We start from the raw sequence: 17,884 nt of genomic DNA, 5'->3' as shown, positions 1-17,884 counted from the left end.
ACTTGGTTTTATCAATTTACTTTCTTGTCTGCCAAACTAGGGCAGATCTAAGGACGCATCACTCGGACTGTCACTTCCTTCTGCATTTTATTGTTGTTCAGTCTCTCAGTCGTGTCTGACTCTGTGACCCCATGGACTGTAGCCCAGCAGGCTCCTCTGTCCCTGGGGATTTTCCAGGCAGGAATATTGGAGTGGGTTGCTTTGCCCTCCTCCAAGGGATCTTCCCAGCTCAGGGACTGAATCTGTGTTTCTTACATCCCCTGCATTGTGAGGCAGGTTCCTTATCACTCTTGCCACCTGGGAAGCCTCACTTCCTTCTACCCTTCCCTAAACTGCTTTTGACGTCAGTGTCTCCAAACTAAAAACAAGAAATGAGAATACCACAATGGAAGACATTTTTATCAAGGGAAGCAGCATAATTGATTAGGTTATGTATGTGTTGTATGTGCTGTACCCAGCTTGGGACTCTTCGGTCCTTGATTAGAAAATGTTGCTGGCCCCCAAGCATACTTATTTCTCATGCTTGTTACTTCTTGGATATTACTGATGCCTACTCAAGGACTTGCTTGAAGAGTTTTAAAAAAGGATTGCCCTGCCCCTTGCCTGTCGCCTATATAGTCCTGACTCAGCCGAGCAGAAAAAAATTAATAGAGTTCTGAAAGGACTGAACGAAAGCTATAGTTTCCAGCCAGTCTCCTTGGGGAGCTGGAGATGCCTGGGCCGTGGTTCGGAGGCATTAATTCTGCTTGCTTTGACTTGCCAACTGTGTTTGATTTCTTTTTTTCTCTATCATTGGGCACTTTATTGTAGAATTTTGTATATAAAGGAAGTGTTCAGCATGTATTGCCATTTCCCGCATGTGCTTAGGCAGCGAATGCTGTCAAAAGCACTCAGTATAATAACAAAATGGCTCTCATCAATGACTTTTTTTTATTATGGATTTTCTAGCTCTCTGATAGGCTGTACCTTTGATTTAGGTTTTCAAAAAGAATTTAATCATGAAAGAAAGCTCTGTGTGCTGGGCGAATCCTCTTGAAAGCAATTGCCTCATATCTCCAGGTTCTTAATCGCTCCTTCAGTCTGCTCAGCTGTTTTATTCTCTTTTATGTTTGGATCAACATGTAAATAACCGAGGACGATGGCTGACTTGACTTAAGGCAAATGTAATGGAAAGATAGGAATGAAGTCCAGGCTCAGTGGAGGAAGGATAATTTAGGGAACAAAAGAGTAGGAAGCTGATCCATTTGATCAAAGGATGACTTTTCATGTCCCAAGTTTTTGCTTCAGGAATATGGGATTCTTCCATATTAGCTTTCCCCAAAGTGAGTTTCAGGGGACAGTGGTCCCATGATGTGTTCTAGGATAGTGTTCCACGGTTGGGTAGGTTTGGGAAGTGCCAGGCACTGCAGCACTGCACACGATCTTCAGTGGTTTACAACATGGGTTGATATTATTGGATTAGCCAAAGTTCAAAATTTTCTGTAATAGTTAAAAGAGAAACATGAATAAACTTTTTGGCCAGCCCAACAGCTCTGGGAAGACTTAACATAAAGTTTTATTTTGTTGCATATAGCACTTTTTTCTAATGTATTTGCCTATTGAACTCTTTTAGAAGAATCACTTATACCACCTGAGTTTTATGTTCCTTCCTTCCTTTGGAAAATTGAAAGATTAATGAATACTCTGTAACTGAGGTGAAAAGATATATACACTGGAGCCCAAAGTTAGGGCAAAAAGTTAATATATTATGGGATCTTCTACTTTATATCTAATTTTATGAATCTTTCATTTAAAAAGATTCACAAAACAAATATGACAAGATGTTAACAGTTGTTAATTTTGGAAAGAGATTATGGGTTATACTCCTTTTTAGTACATGCTTATTTTCTGGGAAAGTCAGTTAAGGTACATGGGAAATGTAAATGTCAATTGTGTATAAGGCATTACAGTAATAACCATTCATCTGTTTATTTATTCAACAAAGGCTTATTGAATACTTAAAATATACCATGCACGATTCTCGGCATTTGTGATATACCAATAAATAAATAGATAAAGATCTCTGTCCTTGAGGTGCCAGACTAAAGTTTAATTCAATAAATATTTATGAATTGTTGAGTCTTGTTCCTAATAATGTCTGAATAAGATTCTATCTGACTGACCCTTCTGCAGATAACAACTGTAAAGTCTAGACAAAAACAAGACAAAACTAAAAAGCAAATCCAATGGCCAGAAAGTGCTGGATAGCAACAAAATGCAGGTAGTTTCTGAAGGGGAATCAACACTTAGAAAAAGGGGAAGGCTCTAGATAAGTTCCTACTGGTGTGGCTTATAAACTGAGCAAAGGCCTCAGTTTGCCCCACACAAATAATGGCCTTTTTTTTTTAACTTTGGTGGAGGACATCACCACCAAATTTAATAGATTTTCAAATCTGAGAAGATTAGCAAACCTAAGCAGAATATATACAAAGAATGCCATACAAAACATAGTCAAACTTCTGAAAATCAGTGATTAAGAGAAAGTCTTGAATGTAGCCAGAGAAAATCAACAGATTTTATAAATGTGAATGAAAATCCAAATCGTTATTGATCTCTCATTAGAGAAAAATGGAGTCTAGAATACACTAGAACAAAAATATTTAAAGAGCTTGAAAGGGAGAACTGGTAATCCAGAATTTTCTGTCGAGAAAAAATATCCTTCCAGAATAAAAGCAAAATGAAGACATTTTTAGGTCAAACTAAGAATATTTGTCACCAGTATACCTGAACTAGAACTATATTGTGTTGAAAGAAGTTCTTCAAGCTGAAAGAAAATGATATCAGCTAAAAATGTCCTATTTTGAGAGTTATCATAAAGATACAGTAATCAAGACAGCATAGTATTAGTGAAAGAATAGACACATCAATTGGTATAATAGAATAAAGAACTCAGGAATAGATCCACACAAATTTAGTCAGCTGATTTTTGACAGAGATGCAAAGATAATTCAATGGAGAAAAGATAAGTTACATAAATATGTTTATCAAAACTCTGTAAATATACACTTAAGATTTATGCATTTCATTGTATGCATGCATGTTTAAAAGAAAAAAATAAAATAATGAACTTTAATTAATGATTTGCATATTGACAGATTTAGGAGTGAAATGTATCAGTGTCTTTAATTTACTGTTGTTGTTCAGTTGCTAAGTCATGTCCGACTCTTTGTGACCCCATGAATTGCTGCACTCCAGGCTTCCCTGTCCTTGATTAGCTCCCAGAGTTTGTTCAAACTCATGTCCATTGAGCCCATGATGTCATTACACCATCTCATTCTCTGATGTCTCCTTTCTCCTCCTGCCCTCAATCTTTCCTAGCATCAGGGTCTTCTCCAGTGAGTCGGCTTTTCGAATCAGGTGCCTAAAGTATTGGAGCTTCAGGTTCAGCATCAGTCCTTCCAATAGATATTCAGGGTTGATTTCCTTTAGGATTGACTGGTTTGATCTCCTTGCTGTCCAAGAGACTCTCAAGAGTCTTCTCCAGCACCACAACTTGAAAGCATCAATTTTTTGTCATTCAGCCTTATTTATGGTCCAACTCTCACATCCATACATGACTACTGGAAAGACCAAAGCTTTGACTATGTGGACCTTTGTCAGCAAAGTGATGTCCCTACTTTTTAATATGCTGTCTAGGTTTGTCATAGCTTTGAAATGAATAGAGATTTGATGAAGTAGATTAGTAAATGATAATGATCAAATCCAAGTGGCAGCTCTTCACATGCTTCTAGTATTATTTTTCTCTCTCTGTTTAACGTTTTGTAATAAATATTGTGAAAAAAATTCTGGACTGTCTATATGGACTGGTATTTCTAACTGTTGTCCCCCAAATCAGGAAGAAGTAATTCTTCATTCTCAAGGATCTCCTAATCCAGTGAGACAAACAAAGATGTAAATCATAAAAACATGGTACTATAAATTCAATAGTGATGAATACAAGTTGTCATGCAAACATAGAGAAAGGCCCTATAATCTAAACCAGGGGTGATCAGAGGTGATGAGGTATTACATGCTGTTTCTACTGAGTTCTAATTACCAACAATTTTCCATAAAGGTTGAGGAAAGGAGGCAGTGAAGGAAAGGGTATTCCAGGTAGAGGAGATAGATGGGCAGAGACCAAAAGAGGATTTACAGTAGAAATGAGTGAGATATTAGATATAATGGGAAGCCAGACATTGCAGTTTGAGCCTGTCTGTTGGGAACTATGGAATGGTCTTCAATAAGGAGGTAGCATGGACACATTTGAGTTTCAGACAGACTGCTCTGGCAGCTGTGAAAAATGGATTTGAAGTATTGCCTCTGCAAGAGTAATTAGGCTGTTAACAATATTGAGACTTGATGGGCATCTGAACTAAAACTTATATTTTAAGGATGGAGGAAAAGGGAGACTCAGTTTAAAACATAGGAAGAAAGCAGAGTTGGATATGGGTTTAGGATAACCATATAATTTATCACCTATCAAGGGTACTTTGGAGAGTGAAAGCTGGCATTTTGATAATTACGCCAGGGGCATCTGGCATTAACTGGAATAGTCCAGGGCAAATGGAGCATATTGTCAGGGAAGACATAAAGGAGTGTGAATTGAAGAGGAGCCTAGAGTGACCCTGAGGCTCCTAACTCTTTGACAGAGGTGGGAGCAGGTTTAAAAGTGAAGATGATTATGTACAAAGAAGTTTGTGATTTGTTGGTTTCTGCTGTAAGGAATTTACAGTCAAGAGAAAACTCAAATTTTCTTGGCTATGATAGTCAAACGAGATCTGAGTTGGATCACAAGAGACTGAAGGATTTAGATCTCCAGCAAGCTCAGTTGGTAAAGAGTCCACCTGCAATGTAGAAGACCCTGGTTCTATTCCTGGGTTGGGAAGATTCGCTGGAGAAGGGATAGATTACCCACCCCAGTATTCCTGGGCTTCCCTTGTGGCTCAGTTGGTGAAGAATCCACCTGCAATGCAGGAGACCTGTGTTCAATCCCTGCATGTGAAGATCCCCTGGAGAAGGGAAAGGCTACCCACTCCAGTATTCTGGCCTGGAGAATTCCATGGACTGTATAGTCCATAGAGTCACAAAGAGTCAGACACGACTGAGCAACTTTCACTTTCAAGATAAAAGGATACGTAAGACCAAGGTGAGCCGTGAGCTCTGAAAATAACATTTTTCATAGAGCTGTCTTTCTTGATTATTTAGATAGTTAAAAAATGGAAATAACTCCTGGGCATCCCAGGTGACACAGTGGTAAAGAACCTGCCTGCCAATGCAGGAGACACAAGAAAGCCAGGTTCGGAAGATCTCCTGGAGTAGGAAATGACAACCCACTCCAGTATTCTTGTTTGGAAAATCCCGTGGGCAGAGGAGCCTGGTAGGCTTACTGTCCATGGGGTCACACAGAGTTGGACATGACTGAGTGATTGAGCGTACACACACACACAGACACATACCCACACACACCCCATTATTAGAATTTTAGGAGTCCAAGTGAGAAATAGATATCAAAACGGACAAATGAGGTTACTATATCTAGATCTATCTCCATTACTATTATTACTAGACTTGGTTGGAGCAGGTGGCTTGGACCTGCAACCACCACTGCACTTCCTGATTGGATCTCGGGAGTCTTGTGAGGAGAGGATCCCTTAAGGCAGTCACCAGGATATTCTTGTTCTCAGTAGTATTCTGCAACTTCAAGGTGGAGCTCCTAACCAGGTAGATGATTATCCATCCAGGGGAGGAGTCACTGTCTTAACTGTATCGAGTCCTGAGAATGGGATCAGAGAGATAAAGACAACAGGTGACATCTGACTTTTGTATCACTGTGTTTTTCCTATCAGAAAAGCAAATCAACTGATGTCAGAATCTTTCTACTTAGCCAGATGGATAACTCCCTCCTCTTCCAGTGCTGGGAAGTCATGGAGAGGTGGGAAAAGGAGAAGTTTTACTGTCATACTGGCCCTTCCTGGGATGAATGTTATTTCACAGACACTTGAAGCCAGGAGAGTAGAGTCCCTTCTAACATCCCATATATCTCTATTGTAACTCCAGTCTAGGTTTGTTATCCATTTCAGAAATGCATTAATATATTCTCATGTAGCAATACACCCACTATGTTAGTCTGCCTGCAAGTCTCCTTTTTTTCCTTCATCCTAACAGTTCCTAGGCACTGACATCCTCATATTTGTAGATTTACATTCAGCTACAAATTCCTTAAGCTGCAGTTTCATTTTGCTTCCATTTCCATCTGATTGATTTCTTTTGAACAAGATATACCTTTTGATCACTGACTTTGTAATGAATTCTGTACCATCAGGTCTCAACCATGCTTGTGAGGTAAAATTGATCTTCTTTGCTAAGCCTCAAGTTCACCTTGACTTTTTTCCCCTAACCTAGATCGAATGCATTGGTATATCTATTGAAACATATGTAGATTCTTGTGCTTTCAACTATGTTCTCCTTTGAATTACCTGGCACTTCATCCACTGTTAATCTTTTTCTTTTTTTCAATGTCAGAAGCAGTGTTGACTGTCAATACTTTTTCCCATTTTAACTAAGAATATTTCATCTTCCTTTTCAATTTCAACTTAAAAGTCCTTTCAATCAGAATAACAAATTATTTTCTTATTAGTCATCATGATATATCTTTTGTCAGAGACATTCTATAACCTCTAGGTGGAACTCAAGGATACATGCCCTACTCCCTTTTTCCAAAGTCAAGGAAGAAGATGTGTACTGATACCTGTCTATTTATCTAGATCTATGGGTCAGTGGGTCACTATCCCAGGTGGTGCAGTGGTAAAGAACTTGCTTGCCAGTGCAGGAGACACAAGAGCCTTGGGTTCGATCCCTGGGTTGGGAAGATCCCCTGGAGAAGGGAATGGCAACCCACTCCAGTATTCTTGCCTAGAGAATCCCATGAACAGAGGAGCCTGGTGGACTACAGTCCATGGCGTCCATTGAGACCCCATGGACTGTAGCTATTTCCTTCTCTAGGGGATCCTCCTGACCCAGGGATCAAACCCACGTCTCCCTCATTGCAGATGGATTCTTTACTGCTGAGCCACCGGGGAAGCCCACACTCTAGGTTTGGGGAGTGGTAAAGGAAGCCTTGCAGTGGCCTCTGTTTCCTGTTTGAGCAGATGGTTTGGTGCTGATTTAGCTAGCTATTTGTGTTTGTACCCTGGGGAGGACAAGAGAAAATTGTTAATTTGGATAGCAAATCCCACACTGAACTTTCAGCACCCAGTTCACCATGGAAGTAGATCCCACTGCAGTAACACAGAATTAGTTAGGAAAAGAGCTTTGCATGTTCCTGGAATTTATTCTCTGAATATACCTTCCTCCTTACACAGTGTGACCTGTTCCAGAGTCAGCTAGTCAAGGATTCAGTGACCTAGGATTCCAGTCAAATATCTCTCTCCATCAGTGATAATCAGCATACCTAGCCAAAATCCTATCCTTTTTGAAACTTTAGGTTTTGGTCTGGGAAATGACAACATACCTATATTATCCCCCATTTTCTAATAATCTATAATCTACTTCTCATATACTACTATTTTAAAGCTGTAGTACAATGTGGAAAAAAATGTTCAAGTCATTACCTATCATGTGGTAAAGGGGTCCTAGTCGTTGGCCACTAGAGTTAGGGGGAAGATACAAATAATGGGGTGTAATGGAAAACACTCCCTAGGTGGCACAGTGGCAAAGAATCCACGTGCAGTGCGGGAGACACAGGTTCAACCCCCGGGTTGGAAAGATGCCGTGGAGAAGGAAGTGGCAACCCACTCCAGTATTCTTGCCTGGAGAATCCCCATGGACAGAGGAACCTGGTAGGTTATAGTCCACGGAGATGTGGAAGAGTCGGACGCTACTGACTGACTCAGGAACAATAAATGGGGAAAATGTACAAGCAGAGAACTAGCAGAGCATGCATACCCCCTGAAGCACTTCTTTTGCTAGAGAGTTGTTGACTCAAGCTGGACAGGATGCACTGTAACCAGTGATCCAGTGGAGAAGACTTCGCCCCTGTAAAACTCTCCGTATTTGCAGAAACTAAATTTCTATTTTTCCCTTTTTAACTGAAGCATAGTTGATTTACTGTGTTGTGTTAATTTCTTCCGTACAGCAAAGTGATTCAGTTATACATATATATATATATACATTCTATTTATAAATTTATTTCTATAGGTTCTATATATTTATAGGTACCATATATTTGTAGGAATTTGTTAGATCAGGATTGGAAAATTTTTCTCTAAAGGGCTAAAAAGTATTTTTAGCTCTGTGAGACGTAGGTTCTGTCACAACTACCCAACTCTCTGTTCAGTTCAGTTCAGTCGCTCAGTTGTGTCCGACTCTTTGCAACCCCATGAATCGCAGCATGCCAGGCCTCCCTGTCCATCACCAACTCCCGGAGTTTACTCAAACCCATGTCCGTTGAGTCGGTGATGCCATCCAACCATCTCATCCTCTGTTGTCCGCTTCTCCTCCTGCCCCCAATCCATCCCAACTCTGTACTGTGGTGCAAAAGCAGACAGAGCCAATCTGTATTTTAATGTGCATGGCTGTGTATCAGTAAAACTTCATTTACACAGGAGGTGGTGGGTCTGATGTGACTCATGAGGCCTGTTTACTAACCATTTATCTAGATAACAATGTAAGAGTGAGCACTTTCTATTCAAAAGTGGTCTTTACAGAAAGAGAGAACTTTTGGAACTTAATACCTGTTGTGTCAGCGTGTTCTTTTACTGACCTAACCCTGACCGACTGAGTCAGCCCTGCTAAGCTACAAAAGCAATCTGGAATGAACCTCCAGAACTAGACTCTAGGAGCACTGTTACTAGTTTCTCATGAATCTACAGGAGAAGTTAGGACTCCTAGCAACATTTCTAGAAAGACCTTTCTGAAATTGCAGTCTCCAGTTCTTTACTTTCTCAATTTCAGTAGAGAATCTCTGCCCACTGTGCTTTTTGAAAAGGCCATTATCTGTCTCCATGTTATAAAATCCAAAGGTGGCTCTCTGTCTCTCCTTACTCAGTCACTCTGCAGTGTATATATAGCTGACTGCCGTGTCTTTCCTAGTGTACTGGCTTCTCTTGGCTTCTATGACACAGCATTTTCTGCATTTTCCCTCTACTTCATTGGCTACTGTTTCCTGTTTGTCGAGTTGGCTGCATTAGCACATCATCTAAATGTTAGAGTATCACATAGCTGGGTTTTGGGCACACGCTCTTCTCTATTTGTTTTTCCTCCATTGCTAACTTCATTTAGTCCTTCGGATTAAATGACATTTATATTCAATGATTGCAAAATTTATAACTCAACTTCTGGCATTTCCTTTCATTTAGAGTCTTATATACAATTATATTCTTGATGTTTAACCCCTTGCACTGCAAAGAGATCAAACCAGTCAATCCTAAAGGAAATCAACCCTGGATATTCAATGGAAGGACTGACGTTAAAGCTGAAGCTTCAATACTTTGGCCTCCTGATGGGAAGACCCGGTTCATTGGAAAAACCCTGATGCTGGGAAAGATTGAAGACAAAAGGAGAAGTAGGAGACAAAGGAGAAGATGGTTGGATGGCATCACTGACTCAGTGAACATGAATTTGAGCAAACTCTGGGAGATAGTGGAGGACAGAGGAGCCCAGTGCTATAGTCCATAGGATTGCAAATAATCTGACATGACTTAGTGACTGAGCAACAACAAGTTTAATATTTACAAGGAAGAAGTAAACCTGTATTTTCCCCAGCTGTCAGTATCTCAGTGTATGGCACTGTCCTTTCAGCTAACCAAGTAAAAGCCCACCTTGGTCTCTATTTCTCTCCCTCACAAGCTCTACTTCAGAACCATGAGCAGAACAGAGCCCAAACTAAACAGCCTCTCTCCATCTCTGCTTATGCAAATCACTTCTTTGCTTAATATCTATAACAGTCCAGTTCAGTCACTCCAGTCATGTCTGACTCTTTGTGACCCCATGGACTGCAGCACGCCAGGCCAGGCTTCCCTGTCCTTCACTAACTCCCAGAGCTTATTCAAACTCATGTCAAACTCGAGTCAGTGATCTATCCAACCATCTCATCCTCTGTCATCCCTTTTTTCTGTTGCCATCAATCTTTCCCAGCAACAGGATATCTTCAAATGAGTCAGTTCTTTGCATCAGGTGGCCAAAGTATTGGAGTTTCAGCTTCAGCATCAGTCCTTCCAATGATTATTCAAGACTGATTTCACTTAGGATGGACTGGTTGTATCTCCCTGCGGTCCAAGAGATTCTCAAGTGTCTTCTCCAACACCACAGCTCAAAAGCATCAATTCTTCGGCACTCAGCTTTCTTTATAATCTGTACATGACTGCTGGAAAAACCATAGCATCAATTCTTCGGCACTCAGCTTTCTTTATAATCTGTACATGACTGCTGGAAAAACCATAGCCTTGACTAGATGGACCTTTGTCAGCAGAGTAATGCCTCTGCTTTTTATTATGCTGCCTAGGTTGGTCATAACTTTTCTTCCAAGGAGCAAGCGTCTTTTAATTTCATGGCTGCAGTCACCATCTGCAGTGATTTTGGAGCCCGAGAAAATAAAGTATGTCACTGTTTCCGTTGTTTCCCCATCTATTTGCCATGAAGTGATGGGACTGGATGCCCTGACCTTAGTTTTCTGAATGTCAAGTTTTAAGCCAACTTTTTCTCTCTCCTCTTTCACTTTCATCAAGAGGCTCTTTAGTTCTTCTTGGCTTTCTGCCATAAGGATGGTGTCATCTGTGTATCTGAGGTTATCGATATTTCTCCTGGCAATCTTGATTCCAGCTTGTGCTTCATCCAGCCCAGCATTTCACTTGATGTGCTCTGCATAGAAGTTAAATAAGCAGGTGACAATATACAGCCTTGACATACTCCTTTCCCAATTTGGAATACCAGTCTGTTGTTCCATGTCCAGTTCTAACTGTTCTTTCTTGACCTGCATACAGATTTCTCAGGAGGCAGGTAAGATGTTGTGGTATTCCCATCTCTTGAAGAATTTTCACAGTTTGTTGTGATTCACACAGTCAAAGGCTTTCGTATAATCAATGAAGCAGAAGTTGATGTTTTTCTGGCACTCTCTTGCTTTTTTGATGATCCAACAGATGTTGGCAATTTGCTGTCTGGTTCCTCTGCCCTTTCTAAATTCAGCTTGAACTTCTGGAAGTTCACAGTTTATGTACTGTTGAAGCCTGGCTTGGAGAATTTTGAGCAATACTTTGCTAGCATGTGAGATGAGTGCAGTTATGCAGTAGTTGGATTCTTTGGCATTACCTTTCTTTGGGATTGGAATGAAAAGTGACCCTTTCCAGTCAATCCACTGACTCCTCCAAATTCTCCTGTCTGGTTACAACCTAGTCTCCAGGGATCAGCCGGAGTGCTCAGTTTATTTATTTATTTTAAAATTTTTTATTGTTTTTAACACCAAAAACATTTTGTATTGGGGTATAGCTGATTAACAATGCTGTGACATCTTCAGGCGAACAGTGAAGGGGCTCAATCATACATATACATGTATCCACTCTCCCCCAAATCCCCTCCTATGCAGGTTGGTACATAATATTGAGCACAGTTCCTTGTGCTATACAATAGGTCTTTGTTGGTTATCCATTTAAAATATAGCAGTGTGTACACGACCTCCCCAAATTCCCTAACTGTCCCTTCCCCCTGATAACCATACGTTTGTTTTCTAAGTCTGTGAATCTCTTTCAGTTTTGTAAGTACTCGCTTTCTTTTTTTTTTTTTCCCCTTTTTTCAACAGTAGATTTTTATTTTTGTTTATGTGCTAAATATCTTGGGTTTTTTTTTCCATTTATTTTTATTAGTTGGAGGCTAATTACTTTACAATATTGTAGTGGGTCTTGTCATACATTGACCTGAATCAGCCATGGATTTACATGTATTCCCCATCTCAGTCCCCCCTCCCACCTCCCTCTCTACCTGATCCCTCTGGGTCTTCCCAGTGTACCAGGCCCAAGCACTTGTCTCATGCATCCAACCTGGGCTGGTGATCTGTTTCACTATAGATAATATACATGTTTTGATGCTGTTCTCTCGAAACATCCCACCCTCACCTTCTCCCACAGAGTCCAGAAGTCTGTTCTGTACATCTGTGTCTCTTTTTCTGTTTTGCATATAGGGTTATCGTTACCATCTTTCTAAATCCCATATATATGTGTTAGTATGCTAGAATGTTCTTTATCTTTCTGGCTTACTTCACTCTGTATGATGGGCTCCAGTTTCATCCATCTCATTAGAACTGATTCAAATGAATTCTTAATGGCTGAGTAATATTCCATGGTGTATATGTACCACAGCTTCCTTATTCATTCGTCTGCTGATGGGCATCTAGGTTGCTTCCATGTCCTGGCTATTATAAACAGTGCTGCGATGAACATTGGGGTGCACGTGTCTCTTTCAGATCTGGTTCCCTTGGTGTGTATGCCCAGAAGTGGGATTGCTCGTTTTCAAAGGTAAATTGGATTGTGTCTTTTTCTGCAGAGAACCTTTAATGACTTCTTGGCCCATGCAAAGAAAACCCCAAATTCTTACATTATCTGATCCCTCTCAGACTCTCTATCCCGTTTTCTATCACTCTCTCCCTGCCTTCCTTTGTTTCAGCTGTGTTGGCTAATTCTGACTGTAGAACTTGTTGTAGCAGCTCTTTTCTTCTGTATGAAATGTTCTCCTCCCCAAGATCTTTGCATGACGAGTTCCATTCTGAACTTCAGCTCAGAAGTCATTCTCTCAGGCCTTTCCTTACTGATTATTTATCACTTCACTCACCACGCACAGACACTGTCTATTACAGCATTGTTCTCATTACCCTCATAGCTCTTACCTCGATTATAAGGACATGCATTTATGTGTTTTATTGTGTGTCTCCCACCTGAAAGTCAGCTCCTGATAGTAGGGACCTCGTCTGTCTAGTTACTCTCTGTGTTACCTATAGGAATGTTTAGCAGAGTTGTCTCTCAGTAAACACTTGTTAAAAATGAACAGATAATATACCTCTAAAAGCTTCTTTCTTAAATATCTGCACCAGGAATATTGTTTACTCTCTGCTCAGCTTTGTTTCATAAGCAGTCATGTCTCTCAGCAGTGAGTCACCAACCCCTACGGTGCATGTCTTCTCCTGAGGCGGTTGATTGGTTTCTGGATCTTTCTAGGCTGTTTCCTCCTGGATGCAGGAAGTATGGCCTGCCTCTTCCCAAGAGGGTCACTCAGGACTGCCTTGTCATTTCTTGCTAAGTCACAATCTTTTACCAGTTTCCTCTTGATGCCCTTGTACTTTTTAAGAGATTTAAAATGAAAAATCCCTTTGATTTTCTTTGATTATGATACATATGTATACATAATAAAGAGTCTGCTGACTCTTGGGTCCAGTTGGGACAGTTCCAGGTCACTCCACCCCTGTGGTCTCAGAGTAATTATTAATGGAACCTCCTTTTGTTCCCCTAGTTTTTTTCAGTTTGGACAATATACTATACTGTCACCCTTACTGGTAAGCCTGCATGCCGTCATTCTTGCTCATTTGTCATCAACCCTGTGTTCCCCAGTTTTTATCCCTGCTGGTGAGGAGTCTCAGGTGGCCTTACACTCTTAGTGGATCCCAGGGAGCCCTCATTACAAATGGTCACATCTGGCCATCGAACTCCAGTGTGGGCATTGCAGCCACTATCTTCTCATACCAGGACAGGCAGGCTAATTTATCTTGGTGAGATGAGTGAGCAATTAACAATTCGCCTCTTAGAGCTGCTGAGCTGGGCTTTGCACGGGGAATTGCCTGCTTCAGAAAGCTGAGTCATCAGCCGAGAACCCACAGCCTTCAATATTTGAAAACTCCTCATCTCTCTCCGCCTCTTCCTCTTCTGCCAAATGAATTCCTTGATGTTTGTTAACAGGATGGCTAGTCTAGGCTGAAATGAAATTTCTCTCTTTTTTTTATTCTTTTCCTTTTTAAAAAAGATCTTACTTTGTTTTTTTTTCAGCTCACTTGTGCCTCATTGGCATATCCTTCAGGAATCAATAACAAATAATTTTTCTCACCAATTATACATGGTTTTACAAAGTCTTTTCTTAGCCATGATTTGTTTTCCCCTGATACTGTGGCTTAAAATGCTATGATATTCTCTTCTGAAATAGCCTATAATTAATTTCTTCCACCAGGCTTCCCCGGTGGCCCAGCAGTAAAGAATTTGCCTGCAGTCCAGGAGATGCAGGAGACATGGGTTCGATTCCTGGGTCGAGAAGATCCCCTGGTAGGAGGCCATGGCAACCCACTCCAGTACTCTTGCCTGGAGAACCCCATGGACAGAGGAGCCTGGTGGGCTACAGTCCATGGGGTCTCAAAGAGTTGGACACAACTGAAGTGACTTAGCACAGCACAATTTCTACCACTGAACTATATTAGTCTTCACCTAAATTAGTTTTAATTTACCTCATTTCACAAGGGAATCCTACAGCACAGGGTTATGTTTCACTGTAGCAGCTGTGATTTGACTCCATCTGCCTTAATGTTCTTTTTTGAGTCATTCTGACATCATTTTGATAACATTCTCTGCCTGTGCCTGACGCTAATATGTCTTTGCCATCATGTAGCTGACTTACTACGGTATCAGTTGACTTTGGGAGGATTTTTATTTTAGTCTCTGAAGACAATTGTTTTTGGTGTTTTAACATGCAAATATGAATTCTATTCATTTGTGTTAAAATAAGTTCTAAGGTTCTGAGATTTTCATTGTATTCCTATTTTTTTTTTTTTGTAACAAATTCCTTCAAAACTTACTTGCTTAAAACAGTGACAGTTAGCTTATGAATCAGTGGGTTGGTAATTTGGGTTAAGATCAGCTGGGAGGTTTTTGCGATGATCTGAGCTGGGCTCCCTCAGGTAAATGCGGTCACATTAGTTGGTTCTCCTCTGGGTTTTGGTGCGCTGCTGGCTGGAGTGATGAGGGCCAATCCACTGTCTGTTTCTCGTTGTTCAGAAGGCTCTTTGGGCTCACTGACATGGTTGAAGAGGTTCTAGGAACATCTAGGACACATCTAGGATGTGTCCCAATGCACAAGCGATTTTTGATCTCTACTTATGTCACATTTACTAACATCTAATTGGTCAAGGTGGGACATGTGGCTAAAAGCAGTTTGAGAAGGCACCACAGAAGGGCATGGTTGTAGATAGCAGAATTACTGTGACTTTTTTTTTTTGTTTTGCAGACAACTTATCAAAAGATTATAAACTGAAACATTGCCATACTTATACTTTCTGTGTAGAATTCAGTGAAATTCTACACATAAAACACGTTATAAACCTGTGAAAAGAAATTTATTGTAAAGTTTCATCTAGTTATTCCACGACATAGTCCTAAAGAACAGTGTTATAGTGAGAGTCTAGTGTATCTCAGTAAATTTTATGGACTTAACCATGCCCACTCCAAATTCATGTTGAAGTTCTGACTCCTAGCACCTTAAAATGAATTCTCAGTACCTGTATTTGGAGATACAAGTTTACCTGTATCACCTTTAAAGAGTTAATGAAAGTAAAAATGAGGTCATATGGGGTCTGTATATGCTCAGTTGGTAAAGAATCTGCCTGTAATGCAGGAGACCCAGGTTCAATCCCTGGGTCAGGAAGATCCCCTGGAGAAGGAAATGGCAACCCACTCCAGTATTCTTGCCTGGAGAATCCTATGGACAGAGGAGCCTGGTGGGCTACAGTCCCTGAGGTCGCAAAGAGTCAGACATGACTTAGCGACTAAACCACCACGACGGCCCCAGTATGATTGATGTTCTTACACGGAAGGGAGATCAGGACACAGACATGTGTGTGCAGAGCAGAGGTCATGGGCAACATAGTGACCATCCACAACCTAGGAGAGAGGCCTCAAAAAAAAACCAAACCTGCTGACTCCTTGATTTGGGACTTTCCAGCTGCCAGCACTGTGAGAAGACAAATCTCTGTTGTTTAAGCCACCTGGTGTGGCGTGTGCATGCTCAGCTATGTCCAGCTCTTTGTGTCCCCATGGACTGTAGCTCACCAGGCTCTTCTGTCCACAGAGTCTTCCAAGCAAGAAATACTGGAGTGGGTTGCCATTTCTTCTGTAGGGGATCTTCCTAACCCAGGGCTCGAACTCAAGTCTCTTGCATCTCTTTCACTGGCAGGAGAATTCTTTACTACTTGCACCACCTGGGAAGCCCTTTAAGCCAGCTAGTCTGTGGTATTTTGTTATGGTGGCCCTAGAAAACCAATACAGTGAATATGCTCAAATTAAAGTCAATTAAATTACATATCGTATACTGCATTCAGTAGTTAAATGATTCTTTTCTACCCAGCATTGTACTAAAATATTAACAATAATGCCAAAGAAAATTGCCTTTCATCCATTCTTTCAAAAGTTGTTCAAGGAAACTATTTTAGGTTTTTTGTGATTCCTGCTCAAAAATAGATTACAATGCAATTAAGAAGATAGGACTGAGGCTTTTGGGGGGAAAAGTAAGGTTATATAGCAGTATATGTTAACTTTTGAAACTTATTTCTTTAAATTATTATTTTCTTATTTGTTTGAATTCTCACAGCTCTGTGTGTTCCTTCAGGATAAACACTATCTCCTGTATGTTTGCTCTCTAGTACCTAACAGTTGATGAATATTTTTAATGAAAAGTTGCCCCTGGAGTGAGCTACAACAGAGTGAGAACAGTGTCAGGGATAGACTGTGAAAGGAAGGTGACATCAAGGATGACTGATGGAGTAATAATAGCTGGTGGCAAGGGGTAGTGGAGCTCTTCTGTAGCTGGCTATAGAATATATTCTACATTCTATACATCTATAAATATATGCTATATTCCTGGCCCTGGAAGCAGGAAGTCCAGGTATGAATTCTGTTCAGCCATTCCAGGAGACAGATATTTATGTCAGATGGATGTAGGCTTTATTCCAGGGCCATTCATTCTCTGTTTCTTTGTAGGTTCAATTTATTTTGGGGCTAACTTTGAGAGCTCTGGTTTTTATCCTCTATTATCCTAAGAGTTAGGGATTCCTTAGAAAATGATGAACGTAAGCATGGAGTGTTGTGGTTCACATAGTATCCAGAAAAGCAAAGGAAATTCCCAGACGGAGAATAATCACTTCTCTTTATCTGAGGATATTATGGGAAAGGTGAGCTATAATTATTTCAGTTATAAACGTAAAAGAGTTGAATTCTTCATCTAGTAAGTGGGAACTCAGCTCAGCTTTGTACTTAGAGGCAATTCTCATTCAACATTTGTGCAAGGAAAGAAGGTCACCTCTACATTTTCACAGGAACAGAAGTCATTTTGGCTGTGCTATCCCACTGCTGGCTTCCCTAGTGGCTCAGGGGTGAAGAATACACCTGCTAATGCAGGAGACATGGGTTTGATCACTCTGTCAGGAAGACCCCCTAGAGTGGAACCCACTCCAGTATTCTTGCCTGAAAAATTCCATGGACAGAGGAGCCTGGCAGGCTACAGACCCTTGGGTCACAAAGAGTTGGACACTGAGTGACTGAACACACATGCCACTTCTTAGGGGGTTACTCTTAAAAAACCTATCAGTGGTTTCAACATGTCAACTTCTGTCAACCTGTCAATGTGTCCAACAATTTTTCAGTTGGAATTGAAGCTGGGTGGAAATCTGGGGTGCCAAGAGCTAGGGAAATGACCTCTTCTGAAGCTGGCAAAGGCTCAGGTGTGCAGGGAATGTGAGATGAGAAGTGTGAATAGAAAGTGTGAATTGAAGAATCACACAAAAGTACTTAAAGTTCAAACTGCAGGAAGCATTGTTTTTTTCTGAGTTGCAATATGACTGAATCTTTTTTTT

At 40.7% G+C, this 17,884-nt stretch overlaps 1 long non-coding RNA gene across 1 annotated transcript; it reads right to left on the bottom strand.

Moving 5' to 3' along the window:
• Positions 1-445: 445 nt before the first annotated feature.
• Positions 446-14,607, bottom strand: LOC139034382 (uncharacterized). The gene is made up of 3 exons (XR_011486834.1): positions 14,489-14,607; positions 5,683-5,791; positions 446-1,479 (listed from the first exon to the last, which is right to left on the bottom strand). It is a non-coding gene; the product is annotated as an uncharacterized lncRNA (long non-coding RNA).
• Between the last annotated feature and the right edge of the window lie 3,277 nt (positions 14,608-17,884).

Source organism: Odocoileus virginianus, chromosome 1 (genome assembly GCF_023699985.2).
Source record: "Odocoileus virginianus isolate 20LAN1187 ecotype Illinois chromosome 1, Ovbor_1.2, whole genome shotgun sequence".
Lineage (NCBI taxonomy): Eukaryota > Metazoa > Chordata > Mammalia > Artiodactyla > Cervidae > Odocoileus > Odocoileus virginianus.
The sequence above is the reverse complement of the archived record's forward strand: the minus strand, read 5'-3'. Positions and strand labels throughout refer to the sequence as shown.